Source organism: Nomascus leucogenys, chromosome 3, assembly GCF_006542625.1.
Source record: "Nomascus leucogenys isolate Asia chromosome 3, Asia_NLE_v1, whole genome shotgun sequence".
Classification (NCBI taxonomy): domain Eukaryota; kingdom Metazoa; phylum Chordata; class Mammalia; order Primates; family Hylobatidae; genus Nomascus; species Nomascus leucogenys.
In genome coordinates, this window is record NC_044383.1 from 87,475,513 (window position 1) to 87,493,095 (window position 17,583).

Genomic DNA, 17,583 nt, shown 5'->3' on the forward strand with positions numbered 1-17,583 from the left:
TTTCCTGCTAGTTGTGACAACCAAAAGTATCTCTAGACATTGCCAAATGTGCCCCAGAGGGCAAAATAATCCTCGGTTGAGAACCGTTGCCTTAAAGAAAGTTAAATCAAGCGGAAGACACTGAGGAGTAAACAAATAATTTAAATAATGCAAAAAGTGTGGTGAATGGGGAATGCAAATGTGCTTTGGGAGAGAAGAAGAGGGATAAAAAATAATTAACTGTTTTAGATCCAGGATGGAATGCAGAGAGGGTTATCGGAGGAGTATGAATTGATTTTGAAGTGTAAGAGAGATTTAGGTCTTTCACAAATGGGAATCAGTATACGTAACAAGAAGCAGAATGAAGCCTGAAATCAAACTATCTGGATTCAAACTCAGCTCCATTTCTAGCTGGATAAATTTGGACAAGTTACTTTTTCCCCTAATATTCCATCAGAAAATTAGAATATCTCCCTCAGAGTTTGTTGCACAAATGGAATTAAAGAACCATGTGATGTACTTAGCTCACCACATGTAATGAGCACTCAATAGCTATTGAATAGATATTATTATTGTTGTTGTCATTGTTGTTAATAACCTTCCAGAAATTCTCTCAAAAAGATTTATTCTAAAAGGATATAGTAAATATCTGCTGCTATTGCACCCAAATCAAAATCGATGTTCAGATAAGTCCCCAAGCTCAGTTGCATAGTCCTATTTAGGGTTGTGCCTGCATGCGTGTTTATGTTTTCAGCTGCGCAGTTTTTCCAAAGGAAAGCCATTTAGAAAGGAGCATTTGCCACAGAATTCAGCTGAGAATCCTGGCTACAGGCAAGAATCCTATAAGACTGACTGGAAAGGTTTTACATGTGAATTTGAAAGAAATGCTATGTTGTTTTTATTGCATACTCCTTAAATAGAGGGATTAAAGAAGTATTCTAAAGAATCTGAAAATTACTAAATAGGGCTTGAATGCAAAATTGGAGAAATTCAGAGACTCAGCAAGCACATTTACTAAGTGAGACTTGACCATATGTTGCCTTCAGGACATTTACAATCACTGAGCCAGACAAAATTCACCTTGTACTCAGTTACCCAAAACAAGCTTTCTGAGTATTTCTGGTTTTGTCACTTTTAGCTGAAATGTGGCCAATTACTGTTTAAGGGACCAAAGGAGATACATCTTCCTTCTGTGATTAAGACCTATGAATTACAATGTGACTACACTGGGAATTACATTATGAGTTACAGTGTGAATTACACTATGCAGACTATCTGGGAAAACTAAGTATTTTATATCACTGAGCAGCATGAAAAATCTGGAACCATAAACAAATGACATGGTATCTAATATGTGTAAGGTCTAGATATATATGCCCTTTGGCCTACTGGATTTTCTCAATGAGCAAGAGCTACTCCCTTTCTCTATTTATAGGTCTTAGATAGACTGCTATTTTACTACTAGGAATAAGGTAGGTGGATTATTTTCCAATAAATGACATGCTTTTATTAAATATGATTAATCCATTACAGAATGGATCTTTGTCAGTTTGCATATTATTCCCATTTTGCATATTATGTCCTCCCATCTGGAGGCCAGTCAATGAAAGATTGAACAGTCTTGAAGTGGGTTGCTCCTGTTTATCTTACGGTCTAATTAAGCTCTTAGAAGAGCTATGAAAAGTGGCAGACACATTAATTAATTGCTTTGGATATTACCAATATCTTTCTATGATGTGACAAGCAGGATTGCCTCAAAATAACCCTGGCAGATTATAAGTGACTATACCCAAACTCAGCTTTCTATGGTTAGTTTCCCAAGGGATTGATGACTTCTATCCCCAGCTTCCTATGAGCTGAAGGTCTCCAGCTTCTTGCTTTCTTAGACAACTGCATACACAGCTGGAACCTCCAATCTGGACTCCTGTGCTTCAGCCCTGTGCTGTTCAATATGGTAGCCACTAGCCACATATGACTGTAGAGCACTTGAACTGAAGCTAGTCTAAACTGAGATTGCTGAAAGTGTAAAATACACACTGTATTTCAAAGACTTTGCATGAAAAACATAAAGTATCTCAATAATTATTTAAAATTGGCTACATGTTAAAATGATTATATTTGAATATATTGGGTTAAATAAAATAGATTATTAAAATTAATTTTATCTTCTTTTAAAGTGTGGCTACTAGAAAATTTAAAGTCATGTTTGTGGCTTGTGTTAAGTTTCTATTGGATAGTGGTGCTATATGTAGTCTGTTTAGTTTTTATCAATAATATTGCTCTCACCTTGTCCTACAAGAAAAGAAAGCAATAGAAGTCACTGTCCTGAACACAGACCCATACTACATGTTCAGCAGAGAGCCTTGATAGAGGTAAGACTCTTTGAGTAAGATTTATGCCTTTCTCTTGTGTTTGCTTTTGTGGATCAGCTTACTCCTTTCAAGGTTTTTTTTTTTTCCTCTTTATCATTTTCTGAAGAGCAGATTGAAGGTAGCCTTTATGCTACAACTGGTTTAGCCCTACTACTAAGGCATCACTCTTCTGGAACCTTATCTAATCCTCTGGATGTTTAAAAACACTTCTCCACACTAACTGTTCGGAACTAGAATGTCTCCCAGCCCTGCCTGAGCCTTGAAACTTGTTCAGTTGGATCTTGATAGCTTTTTACATTACCCTATCCATGCACAGCTGGTTATTTAGTAGTGAACTCAAGGAATTCCTGTGCAGATTACTGGATCTCTTTTACTGCAAATCTTTCTTCTCTATGGGAGTTTGTACCACAAATTCCAACCACCACACTCTCCTCAAACTCTGATTTCTAGATTCTCAATTCAGTGAGACATCCATGCTCTGTTTGGTTAAATCATTCTTGTGTTGTAGCCTTGAAAATGACTCTACATGGAAAGCTGTGGCAATAGTCAGTCCTATGTCATTTATTTTTCTTTCTCCTGGACTCACAGTCCTCTGTTGCCTTTATTCTAATCTCTGGAAATATCTGTTTCATATAATTTGTCCAGGTTTCTAGTTGTTTTGTGGTAACAGGGAAAGTTCAGTACCTAATCCATCATGGTACAAGCAGAAGTTCAATTAAGAATTTTAATTCAATATTTCCTTGTTAATTGTTAGTTTTACATCCTTTTATTTTTCTTTAGTAGTTGCTATATATTTTATAGCCTGCAACCTTGGCTTATAAAATACAATATAAATTTGTTGTTTTATTACTTCTCGGGAAATGCAAGAATCTTAGAACATTTAATGTAGTCTCTACTAGGCTTTTGTGCTATTTCTATTCTGTGTTTATATAACACACATATGCACATACACACACAATGTCAAGACCTCATTTTTTAAAATACAGTCAACTTTTATTTAGATTTGTTTACATATTTACTTTTTCCATCAGTCTTCTTTTTTTTTATTGCCATGCTTCCATCTACGATTATGATTCTTCTGCCTGAAAACCTCATGTTGGTATCTCTTTAGTATAGGTCTGCTGGAGTATAATCCTCTGTTTTTATTTATTTGAATATGTTTTTATTTCACCTTCATTTTTTTGCATAAATTTTTGACTGGATATAGAAATTCTAGCTTGGCAGTTTTTTTTTTCAACATTTTGAAGATATTTTTTGGCTTCTGCTTTTTTGTTGTTGTTGAGAAGCCAGCTTTCATTCAATCTTATTTTTGATTCTTTAGAAGTAATGCTTCTTTTGTCAGATGGACAGATTGCAAAAATTGTCTCCCATTCTGTAGGTTGCCTGTTCACTCTGAAGATAGTTTCTTTTGCTGTGCAGAAGCTCTTTAGTTTAATTAGATCCCATTTGTCAATTTTGGTTTTTGTTGCCATTGCTTTTGGTGTTTTAGTCCTGAAGTGTTTGCCCAAGCCTATGTCCTGAATGGTATTGCCTAGGTTTTCTTCTAGGGTTTTTATGGTTTTAGGTCTTATGTTTTAAGTCTTTAATCCATCTTGAGTTAACTTTTGTAAAAGGTGCAAGGAAGGGATCCAGTTTGAGTTTTCTGCATATGGCTAGCCAGTTTTCCCAACACCATTTATAAAATAAGGAATCCTTTCCCCATTGCTGTTTTTGTCAGGTTTGTCAAAGATCAGATGGTTGTAGATGTGTGGCATTATTTCTGAGGCCTCTGTTCTGTTCCATTGGTCTATATATCTGTTTTGGTACCAGTACCATGCTGTTTTGGTTACTTTAGCCTTGTAGTATAGTTTGAAGTCAGGTAGTGTGATGCCTCCAGCATTGTTCTTTGTGCTTGGCTATATGGGCTCTTTTTTGGTTCCATATGAAATTTAAAGTAGTTTTTTTCTAATTCTGTGACGTTCAGAATCTACAAGGAACTTATACAATTTACAAGAACAAAACAACCCCATCAAAAAAGTGGGTGAAGGTTATGAACAGACACTTCTCAAAAGAAGACATTTATGTGGCCAACAAACATATGCGAAAAAGCTCATCATCACTGGTCATTAAAGAAATGCAAATCAAAATCACAATGAGATACCATTCTCATGCCAGTTAGAATGGAGATCATTAAAAAGTCAGGAAACAACAGATGCTGGAGAGGATGTGGAGAAATAGGAATGCTTTTACACTGTTGGTGGGAGTGTAAACTAGTTCAACCATTGTGGAAGACAGTATGGTGATTCCTCAAGGACCTAGAACCAGAAATACCATTTGACCCAGCAATCTCATTACTGGGTATATTTCTAAAGGATTATAAATCATTCTACTAGAAAGACACATGCACACATATGTTTCTTGCAGCACTGTTCACAATAGCAAAGACTTGGAACCAACCCAAATGCCCATCAATGAGAGACTGGATTAAGAAAATGTGGCACATATGTATCGTGGAATACTATGCAGCCATAAAAAAGTCCATGTCCTTTGCAGGGACATGGATAAAGCTGGAAACCATCATTCTCAGAAAACTAACACACGAACAGAAAACTGAACACCACACGTTCTCACTCATAAGTGGGAGTTGAACAATGAGAACACATGGACATAGGGAGGGGACATCACACACTGGAGCCTTTTGGGGGTTGGGGGCCTAGGGGAGGGATAGCATTAGGAGAAATACTTAATGTAGATGGTGGGTTGATGGGTGCAGCAAACCACCATGGCATGTGTATACCTATGTAACAAACTTGCACATTCTGCATATGTATCCCACGACTTGAAGCATTAAAAAACAAAAAGAAGAAGTAATACTTCCTATTCTCTCATGCTGTTTTAAAGATTGTCTCTTTATCTTTTATTTTTTACAGTTTTGTTACTGTATGTCTGGATGTGGTTTTCTTTGTATTTTTCCTGTTTGGGAATTACAGTGCATCTTGTACCTGTGCCTTAATATTTTTCATTAGTTTAGAAAACTTCTGGTCATTAGCTCTTAAAATATTGCTCTGCTCCATTCCTCACTCCTCTTGCTGAGATTTCAAGATATGTTAGACACTTTTACCAAGCCCCAAATGTTTCTTAAGCAATATCCTGTATTTTCCATTATTTTTTAGTTTTCTTCTTTAATATGGGTGCTTTCTTTTGACTTACATAGACTTCCATTGTGAATTACAATTTGTAGAGGTAACCTGAGGTTTGAAATGATGACCTCTTTCTCCTGAAAGAATTTACTTTTGCGTCTTGCAGGAAGTTAGGGTAGGATAGGGCATTTTAAACAGAGATCAAGTTGATTTAAAGCTGGAGTTTTGCCTTTGTGAACACTCTTTAGTCAGAGGTTGTTTTTTTGATTTTCCCACCTCAAGGTTTTCCTTTGGTCCTTTAGTTTTCCCAACTGAAGGACTTCAGTATTTTAACCTGTGTTTCTTCTTGGCAGGCCCTGAATGTAGTTTTTGTGTCTTTACCCCCTGTGAAACTGCTGAGTGCTCTGCTTAGCTTCTTTTTTTCTCATCTAAAGCTTTCAAAGTAGCTAATGCCTGCAGGGTAAGAGAGGTTCCCAACATTTGCCTCACCTCTCTGGGCTTCGCTTTTTCTCTGGAATCATGTTTCTTTAGGTTGTAATTGCTTTGGTAGCTCTCCAGTGACTTCAAAGAGATGACTTTTATGTTTATTCTTGCCTTTCAGATTATTTTTGTTGAGCGTGTCGTCTTGAACAGCTAGTTCATTACTGGCTGGGAAAAGAGATTCCCTATGGGTTGGAATTAGAAGGGTGATGTATAGAACCTGTCTTCTCCAAACAGAAAGGATGCTCCATGAGGGCTGTACTTCTGTCCTTCAGCTCTACTAGATTGTTAGCTATTGTTCAGATTGGCCAGACTTTCTCCTGGCTCAGATCCATTGTATTTGCTATTTCCTATACCTGGAATGCTCTTGTTGTTTCTCTTCATTTAACAAACTCACACTCATCTTGCAGATCTCAGACTAAACATCATTTCATAGTGAAGCCTTCCTTCACCTCCCAGACTAGGTTAGATTCCCCTGAATTTTTCTCTTACAGTAATTTGCACACTTAGAATTATGAAATTAATTATAATTTAATGTCTGTCTTATCCAGACAGGAATTCAGTCTGCTTCTCAAGATTGTGCCAGCACAATGCCAGTCACGTAGTAGATGTTCCAAAAATAAATATAATCTGCACTGACATGCTTTAAGCTAGACTAATATTTTCTAAAATGTGTTCTATGACAAAGATGTTCTAAGTTGAGATAACCTTTGGAAAAACTTCATAGTATAACTGCCTTGGGGAAAATCACAATAGACAATAACATATATTTAAAACTTAGAAATTCCATATTAAACAAAGCTGCTTGACTTTGCTTATTCCTGAGTTTAACATTTAAAAGATAAATATTAATTCTGCAGAATATACTTCAAAAATCATTTGGTTAGATATTTTCTAGAAATGGAAACTCAGAGAATTTTTCAGTTTTAGGAAAAACAAACTTCATCCCAGAATAAGTCTATATATTACAAATTCTGGATGAGTGAAATCAAAATCAAAGAGGCTTGAAGGACAACTCCATTCCAGCAATATTTGCAGGACTAGAGTTAAGCTGACATGGACAAAAGATTTTCTGCCTCCAGTTTACTGCATTCTGTATAGCTCCGGAAATTGCACAAAACAGGAAGGTTTTAAGTACTGATTTCAAGGGACTGTCCTCATGAGCTGAAGTATTGTATAGTGAACAGCCTATTTCAGCTACATGCTCTTTTTTGCAGTCAGGTAGCCCCAGCAAATATGTTGCATTTGCCAGACTGATGTTGATAATTAACTAGCCCTTGCATCAAAGAAGAATGATATGAGAAATAAAATTAGATGGAAGCAGCATTTCAACTGGTAAATAAAACAATTTTCTTTTCAGAGAATTCCCAGTAGCTAATAGTAAATTGAAAATTGTTTCATCATTAAGTAATAACTAATTTACATTAATTCCTATTGGCTTTCCCTCTTCTCTTTCTTTCCCTCTGGCTCTTTCCTTCATTTAATGAATTTGGAATTAATCACTAGGAATAAACCACGATTATACTCACATCTGTATAACTGTTCCTTCTCTAACCCTTCAGCTATTTTTCTTCTCCTTCAAAATATATTTGCCCCTTTAGATTTTATGCTAAATCTCCTCTCCTACCCTCTCTTTCTCTCTTCTATTTCATGCCTTCCTTGTCCCTTTCAATCCACATTGTTCTTTTCCTCTTTATTATAAATATCTCTTTGACTCCTACTTTTCAGAAATAGTATTAGCTTTTATGCATCATGGAATTGTGAGGGATGTAAACATGATGTGGGGCATAGTTGGAACAGTAAAATTAAGCCGAACACAAATAAAAAGTGTAATAGAATTAATTTGAACCTCACACTTTTTCCATTTTCTCCTGTTTATATAGACTATACCCTTTAGGATTTCTAACAATATCTGGCTTCAGCCTGCTCTTGGCTGTTGACTCAGCCTTGCCCTATTATTGTATTTCCATTCAAGTATTTTCACACAGGGAGTCTATGGCACCATTTATCAGCTGGTGGATGAATGTCAAATCTGTGTCTTCATCCATGACAACTGGATATCAGTCTAACCTATCTTTTGGATATGTTTACATAGTTATTCTAATAGTATCTCAAATTTATTATGTCCAAACTTTAAGTGAATATCCATAATACTTTCAGCTGAGTACTTGACAAGGTAGAGAATTCCAGTTCTCTTTCTTCTTACATCAAACATACTTGTTCCCACTATTGTCTTCATTATTTTGTGAATGATACCATTATTTTGTGAATGATACATGGTATCATTAATAAATAAATCCAGCATACAATTTGTATTTTTTCCCCATTTTTTTGAACAAATATTTAACTGCATCTTCTGTTTTAAGAAGAAATGTTGGGATTCTATACTTAGGAGGTCACAGTTATGCTCTCCATAACTTTGCTGTTTAGTGGAGATACTGGCAGAGAAACAAGTACTAGAGTAACAAAGGTTAGCACAGGGTACTATGGGAGCACAGAAGAGGACACTTACCCAGCATGGGAGAGTCACAGAAGATTCCCTAGAGATGACTAGTATCTCTAGTATCTCAAGTTACAAAACACAAGTAAAAATTATTTCCAGAGAAGGTGAGGGCAGTGAATGGTGGCAAGAAGAGCTTTTCAAGGAGTAGGAGAAATATGTGAAGATCTGAATACACCCCCACCCCACCCTTTCTTTAACAGGGAAAGAAGTGGGGACATGAACAGGGTACTGCACATGTCAAGATAGTCCTTGTGTATCCAGTTAAAGAGTATACATCTTGAGGGAAGAACATCAGTGAATGGTTGGCATGAGGCAGGGCTGTGTGACTGGTTCTGGCCAATGGGCTTTGAGGGTGACTGACAGTGAAAAGTCATTGACTATGCTATTTTTCAGTCTTTCTTCAACTGCCATATCAAGTAAGGATGTGGGTATCAGATGGTACAGCTGCAGGAAGGTAGAGACCCCACTGTCCTGTGCTGCTCAGTCACTGTACAAACATCAATTACCCTGGAGGGTGTCTGACACGGAGCAGACAGCCTTACTGAGATTTTGGGATCATTTATTACCAGAGCAGAATACTGACTGTCTAATTGATATTCATTCGTAGAAAGATATTTCCTTATGCCCAGTCTAAAATTGCTAGCCTCTTTTCAGTCATCATCATATAATTCAAAGCAATTATCACCATATGAAACAATCTTTCATTTGTTTATTTTTATTGTCTGCATTTATCTTCTATAATATGAATTCTGCAAAGTAATGAACTGTCTCTTTTGTATTCCAGAGCTTAGAACAATGTGTGGCACATAGCATAAAAAAAAGACCATTTCAAACTGAGGATACTTTTGCAGAAAAAATGAGAAAAGGATGTAGTACATAACCATTTTGCGAATTGCTTACAGAAAGAGAAATTTAGTTTTATTTCTTACACAGTATGCAAAATATGGAAGGAGAGAGTGAAAGGCTTTATATAGATTATTTTAGTCAGAAACAGAGGCCTGGGCACCAATTTGGGTGTGAAGATAAGAATAAGGGAGTTCAGAATTCAATTAACTTGAATCATTGCTGTTGTCATTACTGATTTTACACCTTGTGATAGCAATAACTTATGGTGGCACATTTCAGAACTTCCCCTGGTATTTTATGGTTTGTGTGTATGTCTTTCAGAGGCCCTTCTGTTATTTGTTTCACACATTTTCATTCCTGATTTCTGTTACTGATAGGAATACTGCCCTATTGCTGTTATTGATTTTCCCAAATTAAGATATAAAGTTACCATGACAGACAACAGCATCTTATAGCTTGAGAATAGATGATGCTGAATAAAGAAACATCCTAGTTTCTGAATCATGGATGATGAATTTTGGAACAAAATGTAAGGTTGCTAAGCAAAACAAATTAGTGGCATGCCAATGATCACTAAGAGTATGATGAATACTCATTGAAACAGTCTATAAGATTTAGCCTTTAAAGTTTAACAAACTTAGAGTTCTCTTGCTGGTTTTCTATCATTATATGAATAAAGTAGAGGTTATAACAGCCTCAAAATCATAAGGTTCTAATGGGAGATTAAATGGATAACTCATCTGAAGCACTTAGCGTGATGATTGGCACTTAGTAAGCACTCTTGGAAAGTCTTCATTTTCCCCTTTTATCTTCTTCTTTTACTTTTACTTTTGCCCAAGTCCCCACAGCTGGTGAAACAGCCTACATTCTTATCTAGTATATTTTGAATCCAGACTCCTGTGCTTTTTGTATTGTGCAATTCTGCAGATTTGGTAACTTGTGTTACCAATTACAAACAAATAAGTGGACACTTTAAAAAATCTTATGAGGTGGCTTCATAATATTTTCATTGAAATATTGTATTAATGTTTTATTTTGTTGTATTTTTTTCTTCTCAGCATACTGTGTCAGCTTCTTCTAACAAGAGCATATCTCTTTTCTTTGAGACCCATTTCTTTCCCACAACCCATTACATTCGATCTGGTGGGACTGCCGGTTTCAGCATCTTGGCCCAATAGTCACGATGTGATCATGTGAGCATAAGATCTGTCATAGGGCTATGTCCTCCTGGATGCAGTGGTGATTCCAACAGTTGGATGTGTGACTCAAGTTGAGGTATTGTGATAAAGAGTTTGACTGCATGTTTTAGGTTTGACTGTAACCACTTTTAAGCCTCACTCCTCTGTCTTCCCTTCTGCTTCTGGGAAAGCTGATCATGAAAAAGCCAGTATTCTCTCCTTTGGTGATGGTGGATGATTCAAGCCACATAAGCCCCTGCCCACGCTTGGGAATCCTCACCCAGACCCCCACCTCCTAACCACAATACAAGCCTTAGGTCGATTGCCTTTTCTTTTCTAAACCCAGCTTGGAAAGTCTATCCTGCTTTCCTAGAAAACTTCATTATATAAGCAGTAACTCATTTTAATGCCTTCGTGGTGCATGTGTGGTGTCATCAGTTTTGACATCTGATTCAAGCTTTGAGTAAGGATCCATCCTGCTTCTGAAAAATGGCAATAATGGATATTATGTGGATCTCTTTTTTCACTTGAATTGTGAGCTCTAATGATATGACCCTGAGCTGCCAGTCACCATATCCCTCACAACATGAACAGGTCTGAGAGAACAGAGTCAACATTCAGAGAGAAGCAGAGTCAGTGAGAGTGTCTTGATGTCACGTGCCTGTTCTAGGGGCCACTCCACACTTCCCAGTTACAGGTGTCAAAAATTTCCCCTTCATAGCTTAAGGTAGTTTTCGTGGTTCCAGTAACTTTCAACAAAAAGAATCCAGACTTACAAGGAGATTATTTAGGAAAAATATCTTAACAGGCTTTAGAAATACAGGTGAGACCCCAAGACTCTGAGCATTGAAGAAAGTTTTAGAAAAGAAGATCGAGTTGCTTTCTATGAGGCAAGGAAAGGCTTTTTTTTTTTTTTTTTTTTTTTTTTTTTTTTTTTTTTTTTTTGCTTTTGTCGCATTGGAATATTAAGAAAGACAAGGGAAGTATGCAACATAGGGGAGATGCCAGGAGAGATATGTGTGAGCACAGAGAGTGGAAGGGCCCTTGGAGGAAAGGAATGTCTAGAAAGGATCTTAAAATTGTTAGGTGACTCCTTCTCATGATCCTGACCTTCAGTAAGGTGTTCTATTCTTAATAATGCAGATGTTGCTTCTGTGGAAATGCAAGAAGTGGCTGTTGAAATTACATTTGTTTTGCTAAGAAGCAAAACAGAGACTCCACCTCTAAGAATGCAGAGGAGGCCTCCATTAGTTCACTGGCAACCTGAGGAAGGCTTTCAGCTTGCACATGCTGCGGAATAGAGGTGGGACTTTGGCGACAATTTTACTTAGAGTTTAAAGGGCAGAGATTTCATGCTGACATCTGAATTGTATACAGTTTGGAGTGAATAAGAACAAATCTGATTTGTAGACAACATTATTCGAATAAGTCACTATGAAAACTGTACTTTTTTCCTCAAACCTTATGGGTCCCATTTAGTAATTTATTACTGTGCATTAGTAGTAATGTGGTGACTTATAAAAGTTCATTTTCTTTATATGCCTAATTTATGTCCATGTCATAACCTAAGTACTGGGGAAAATTCACTCATTATATGCTCAAAAATAGATTTTTAAAAAGCAACACAGGCAAAATCTATTAAAAACAGAATTTTTAAAAAGCCCGTAATTTTAGTTTTGTTTTAATTCATTGATATTGATCTAAACTAAAGGTTCATTAATTTAGTGTTGCCATATTTTTGCTAAGTAGAATATTATAGTACTTGTATTAACTCAGTATATCCCAAGAATTTTTCAGAGTTTTTAAATAAGTAATCATAGTTATTTATGTGGGTTTATAAATTAATGTTTTTTTAAAATTTTGAGTAAAAAGTACTCAATAAGCATATAGAATTAGAATTCTAGAGCTGGAAGGGGCCTTAAATTTATACGTTCATTCTTAAATTTAAATTGTTCATTCTGTTCTCTTAATTTATACGTGACTAATTGAGACCTAGAAAAACTGAGTGGCTTGCTCAAACCATACATGTCGAATTGAAACCAGAACTTCAGACACTTGGTTCTTGGTCAAGTCTTGTTTCCAACACGGCATTTTCCCCACCTATAAAATGAAGGAGATGGACTACATAATTTTTATGGTTCTTTTCTCCTCTAATATTATCCAATTAAAAATCTAATGATTTAGGTAGTTTCTATATTTTTATGTAAACTTCCAAGTAACTGGGAACAAAAACTACTTATCAGAACACATGGAGCTGAAATGTGTCTCATGCATAGTGGCTCTCAACATGTTTATCAGAACACATGGAGCTGAAATGGGTCTCGTGCATAGTGGCTCTCAACATGTTTGTGCAATCCAGGAAACACCATGCAGCTGTTAGTCATTCCATTGCTTATTATGAAATAGAACACTTTGTCTAGTTGCTCTCACCTGCCATTATCTTAGCAGTTTGTGTAAGGGAACGCACTTAAGAAATAAACACTTTCCACATGAGAAAGGAGGTGTAAAATCAGGCTCCATAATCAAACACCAAGGTTTTATTGCACTCTTGCTGTATATATAGTATGGTGCCAGAGATAGGACTGGGTAAAAAAAAGTGTAAGGCAGCACACTAAACAGCATCTTACCCCAGGGGAGGAGATAGAGCTATTTTATATATATTTTTAAAACCCAGAAAAATTATATGCTATGTTATGTGCTTCTGACTCCACGTGAAATAAGAATTCCAGGAAGAAAAAATAATCTTCTTTATAGCTCCCTATTTCTTTATACTTAAGCTATATTTTTCACACTTTGGTAGTAAAGTTTGTATAATGGGCATGAGCTACTTAGGGTTTTAAAAACCAAGGTGAGGAATTCTGACCTGATGAGAAAAATAAAAGAAGCCACTAATATACGTCTGTATAGGCAGGTGAGGTGATGGAAATGCAGTTTTAAGATTAGTGTCAGGCAGTGGGTATGCAAGCTGAACTGCAGATAGGAAGTTTGAATGAAGGAAATAAAAGCAGTTTCAGCAATCCTAGATGATGTAATGTGGATGTGTTAAGATATGTAATGCTGATTGCTGAAACAACTTCAAAAGTCAGTGGCTTAACACAATAAAGTATTATTCCTCTCTCATGTTGCAGTCCCATATGGATTAGTGGGAGGTTTGGTGCAATAAAATCACTTAGGATCTTATGTAATTTACAGACTGCTATTTTGACTTTTTTTTTTTTGAGATGGAGTCTCCCTGTTGCTCAGGCTGGAGTGCAGTGGCTTGATCTCCGCTCACTGCAGCTTCTGCCTCCCGGGTTCAAGTGATTCTCCTGCCTCAACCTCCCAAGTAGCTGGGACTCCATGCTGGGCTAATTTTTTATTATTTTTAATAGATATGGGCTTTCACCATGCTGGTCAGGCTGGCCTTGAACTCCTGACCTCAAGTAATCCACCTGCCTCAGCCTCCCAAAGTGCTGGGATTGCAGGCATGACCCACCGTGGCCAGCCTGTTTTGACATTTTTAACTTAGTTTTCAAGTTCACATTAGATTATATACCACCATCAAACTGGAGGGAGGGAGATGAAGAGAAATAAGAGATACTATTTCTGCTGACATGGTTAATCTCATAGGATCACCTAGAGCAAATCCTGGGAATTGTAGTTTACTAGTGTGACTAGGAAAGGGAAACTGGCTTGGTAAACATCTAGCCAGCCTCCTTTCCAAGGATCTCTAGGAAAATAAATTTTGACAAATGTAAAAAAATGTAAATAACACTAACATTTACTGAATGGAATATGAACTATGCAGTATAGCAATAGTTCCTAAACTTGCGTGATGATCCTGATTATTTGGGAAACTTATTAAAAACATTCATTTTGAGCTGTGTACCTGGATCTCTGGAGGAAAGGTCTTGAAATCTGTGCTTTTAATGTTTTTCAGATGATTTTGATCACTGGCAAGTTTCAGAAGCACTGTTTTACACAAATACAACATTTTGTGTAGGTGCTTTTTAATTTTCCATTTTACACACGAGGTTTCTGAGGTTAATTAACTTGCTCAAGGTCACAGAAATAGGGGGTGGCAGAAACAGAACTTGAATTCGATCCTGCCAGACCCTAAAGATGAACACTTAAACTTTCTTTTATCACTCCATGAGAATTGCAACTAATTACTAAGGAACTTATGGACCTCCACATATTTTTTATATATCTAATATACTTTTTAGTATTTTTATAAATGCTGTGATATTGGATTTTTTAATTTTTTATTTCTGAATAAGAGGGTATATTCATAAACTTAAAAACATGAAATTTTAGGACTAGACATACTCTCCACTTCAGATCAAGAGAAGTTCAACACAGATGTAATATATGCTCTTGGTTGCTATGATGTCATGAATTTCAGAAACTAAAAATAAATTGAGTAACTTTGGCGGTGCCTCAAAAGATAGTTTTGGCCATTTGTAGGAAAAATATCCCATCATCTTCAAGGATAGACTGGGTGAGGCATAGGTCAACTGAATGGCCCAAGTCAGTCAGTGATGCTGCTCTAAAAACCAGGATAAACACAGATAAACATCCTGAGGCAGGAATATCTCACCTTGGTAATGACAAGTAATTCCTGGGGTAGAAATGTCAGTGAATAATCTTTAGTGATAAAAATTCAAAGCAACAAACTAGCAGAAAAAGAAATCAAGAAAGTAGTTCTATTTATAATAGCTAACAACAACAAATATCTAGGAATAAATTTAATCAAGGAGATAAGAGATCTCTACAAAGAAAACTATGAAACATGATGAAAGATATTGAATAGGACACAAATGTAAAGACATCCTATGTTTATGAATTAGAATAATTAATATTGTTAAAATGACCATATTACTCAAAAGACTGATTCAATGCAATCCCTATCAAAATGCCAATGATATTCTTAACATAAATAGGAAACAAAATTCTGAAATTTGTATGGAATCATGAAAGACCCCAAATAGCCAAAGAAATCTTGAACAAAAAGAGCTGGAGGCATCACACCACCAAACTTCAAAATATCTTACAAAGCTATAATAACCAAAACAGCATGGTATTGGCATAAAAACAGACACATAGACCAATGGAACAGAATAGAGAATGCAGAAATAAATCTAAAATTAGTTGGCTATACTGACAGCCAACTGAATGTTTTGAGAAAGGTACTGACAGCATTCACTGGGAAAGGGACAGTCTCTTCAATATATGGTGCTGGGAAAACTGGATATCCTTATGCCAAAAAATAAAACTAGATTTTTATCTCTCACCATATATAAAAATCACTCAAAATGAATTAAATACTTAAATATAAGACCTGAAATTATAAAACTACTGAAGAAAACATAGGGGAAATGCTTCAGGACATTGGTCTGGGAAAAGATTTCATGGAGAAGACTTCAAAAGCACAGACAACAAAAGCAAAAGTGATCTCAAGGTTTTTTTCATATGCTTGTTGGCTGCCTGTATGCCTTCTTTTGAGAAGTGTCTGTTCATATCTTTGACCCACCTTTTTAATGGAGTTGCTTTTCTCTTGTAAATTTGTTTAAGTTTCTTAGAGATGCTGGATATTGGACTTTTGTCAGGTGCATAGTTTGCAAATATTTTCTCCCACTCTGTAGGTTGTCTGTTTACTCTATTGATAGTTTCTTTTGCTGTGCAGAAGCTCTTAAGTTTAATTAAATCCCATTTGACAATTTTTGCTTTTGTGGTAATTGGTTTTGGTGTCTTTACCATGAATTCTTTGCTCATTCCTATGTCCAGGATGGTATTGCCTAGGTTGGCTTCCAGGGTTTTTATAGTTTTGGATTTTACATTTCAGTCTTTAATCCATCTTTAGTTGATTTTTGTATATGGTGGAAGGAAGGGGCCCAGCTTCAATCTTCTGCATATGGTTATAACCCAGCACCATTTATTGTATAGGGAGTCCTTTCCCCATTGCTTGTTTTTGTTAACTTTGTCGAAGATCAGGTGGTTGTAGACATGTGGCCTTATTTCTGAATTCTCTATTCTGTTACATTGGTCTATGTGCCTGTTTTTGTATCATGCTGTTTTGGTTACTGCAGCTTTGTAGTATATAGTCTGAAGTTGGGTACTGTGATGCTCCCAGCTTTGTTCTTTTTGCTTAGGATGGCCTTGGCTATTCAGGTCCTTTTTTGTTCCATGTAAATTTTAAAATACTTTTTTTCTAGTTCTGTGAAGAATGTCATTGGTCGTTTGATAGGAATAGCATTGAATCTGTAAATTTCTTCAGTCATTTTAATGATACTGATTATTTCTATTGATGAGCATAGGATGTTTTTCGTTTGTTTGTGTCTTCTATGGTTTCTTTGAGGAGTGTTTTGTAATTCTTACTGTAGAGATCTTTCACCTCCCTGGTTAGCTGTATTCCTAGGTATTTTATTCTTTTTGTGGCAATTGTGAGTGGGATTGCCTTTCTGATTTGGTCCTTGGTTTGGCTGTTGATGGTGTATAGGAATGCTAGTGATGTTTGTACACTGATTTTGTATCCTGCAACTTTGCTGAAGTTGTTTATCAGCTGGAGGAGCTTTTGGGCCAAGACTATGGTGTTTTCTAGATATAGAATCATGTCATCTGCAAACAGAGATAGTTTGACTTCCTCTCTTCCTATATGGATGCTCTTTATTTCTTTCTCTTGTCTGATTGCTCTGGCTAAGACTTCCAATACTACGTTGAATAGAAGTGGTGAGAGAGGGCATCTTCGTCTTGTGTCAGTTTTCAAGGAGTGTACTTCCAGTTTTTGCCCATTCACTATAATATTGGCTGTGGGTTTGTCATAGATGGTTTTTATTAGTTTGAGGTATGTTCCTTAAATACTTAGTTTATTGAGAATTTTTTAACATGATGGGTGTTGAATTTTATTGAAAGACTTTTCTGCATCTATTGAGATAATCATGTGGTTTTTGTTTTTAGTTCTATTTATGTGATGAATGACATTTATTGATTTGTGTATGTTGAACCAACCTTGCATCCAGTGCCCCCACAACTCATGGGCTGTGCCTTCTGGTGGAGATGGCAATGTGTGGACACTGCCAAGATTTACCACCTGTGCCTTCCAGAGGGGAGGTCACTGCAGCCTTCAG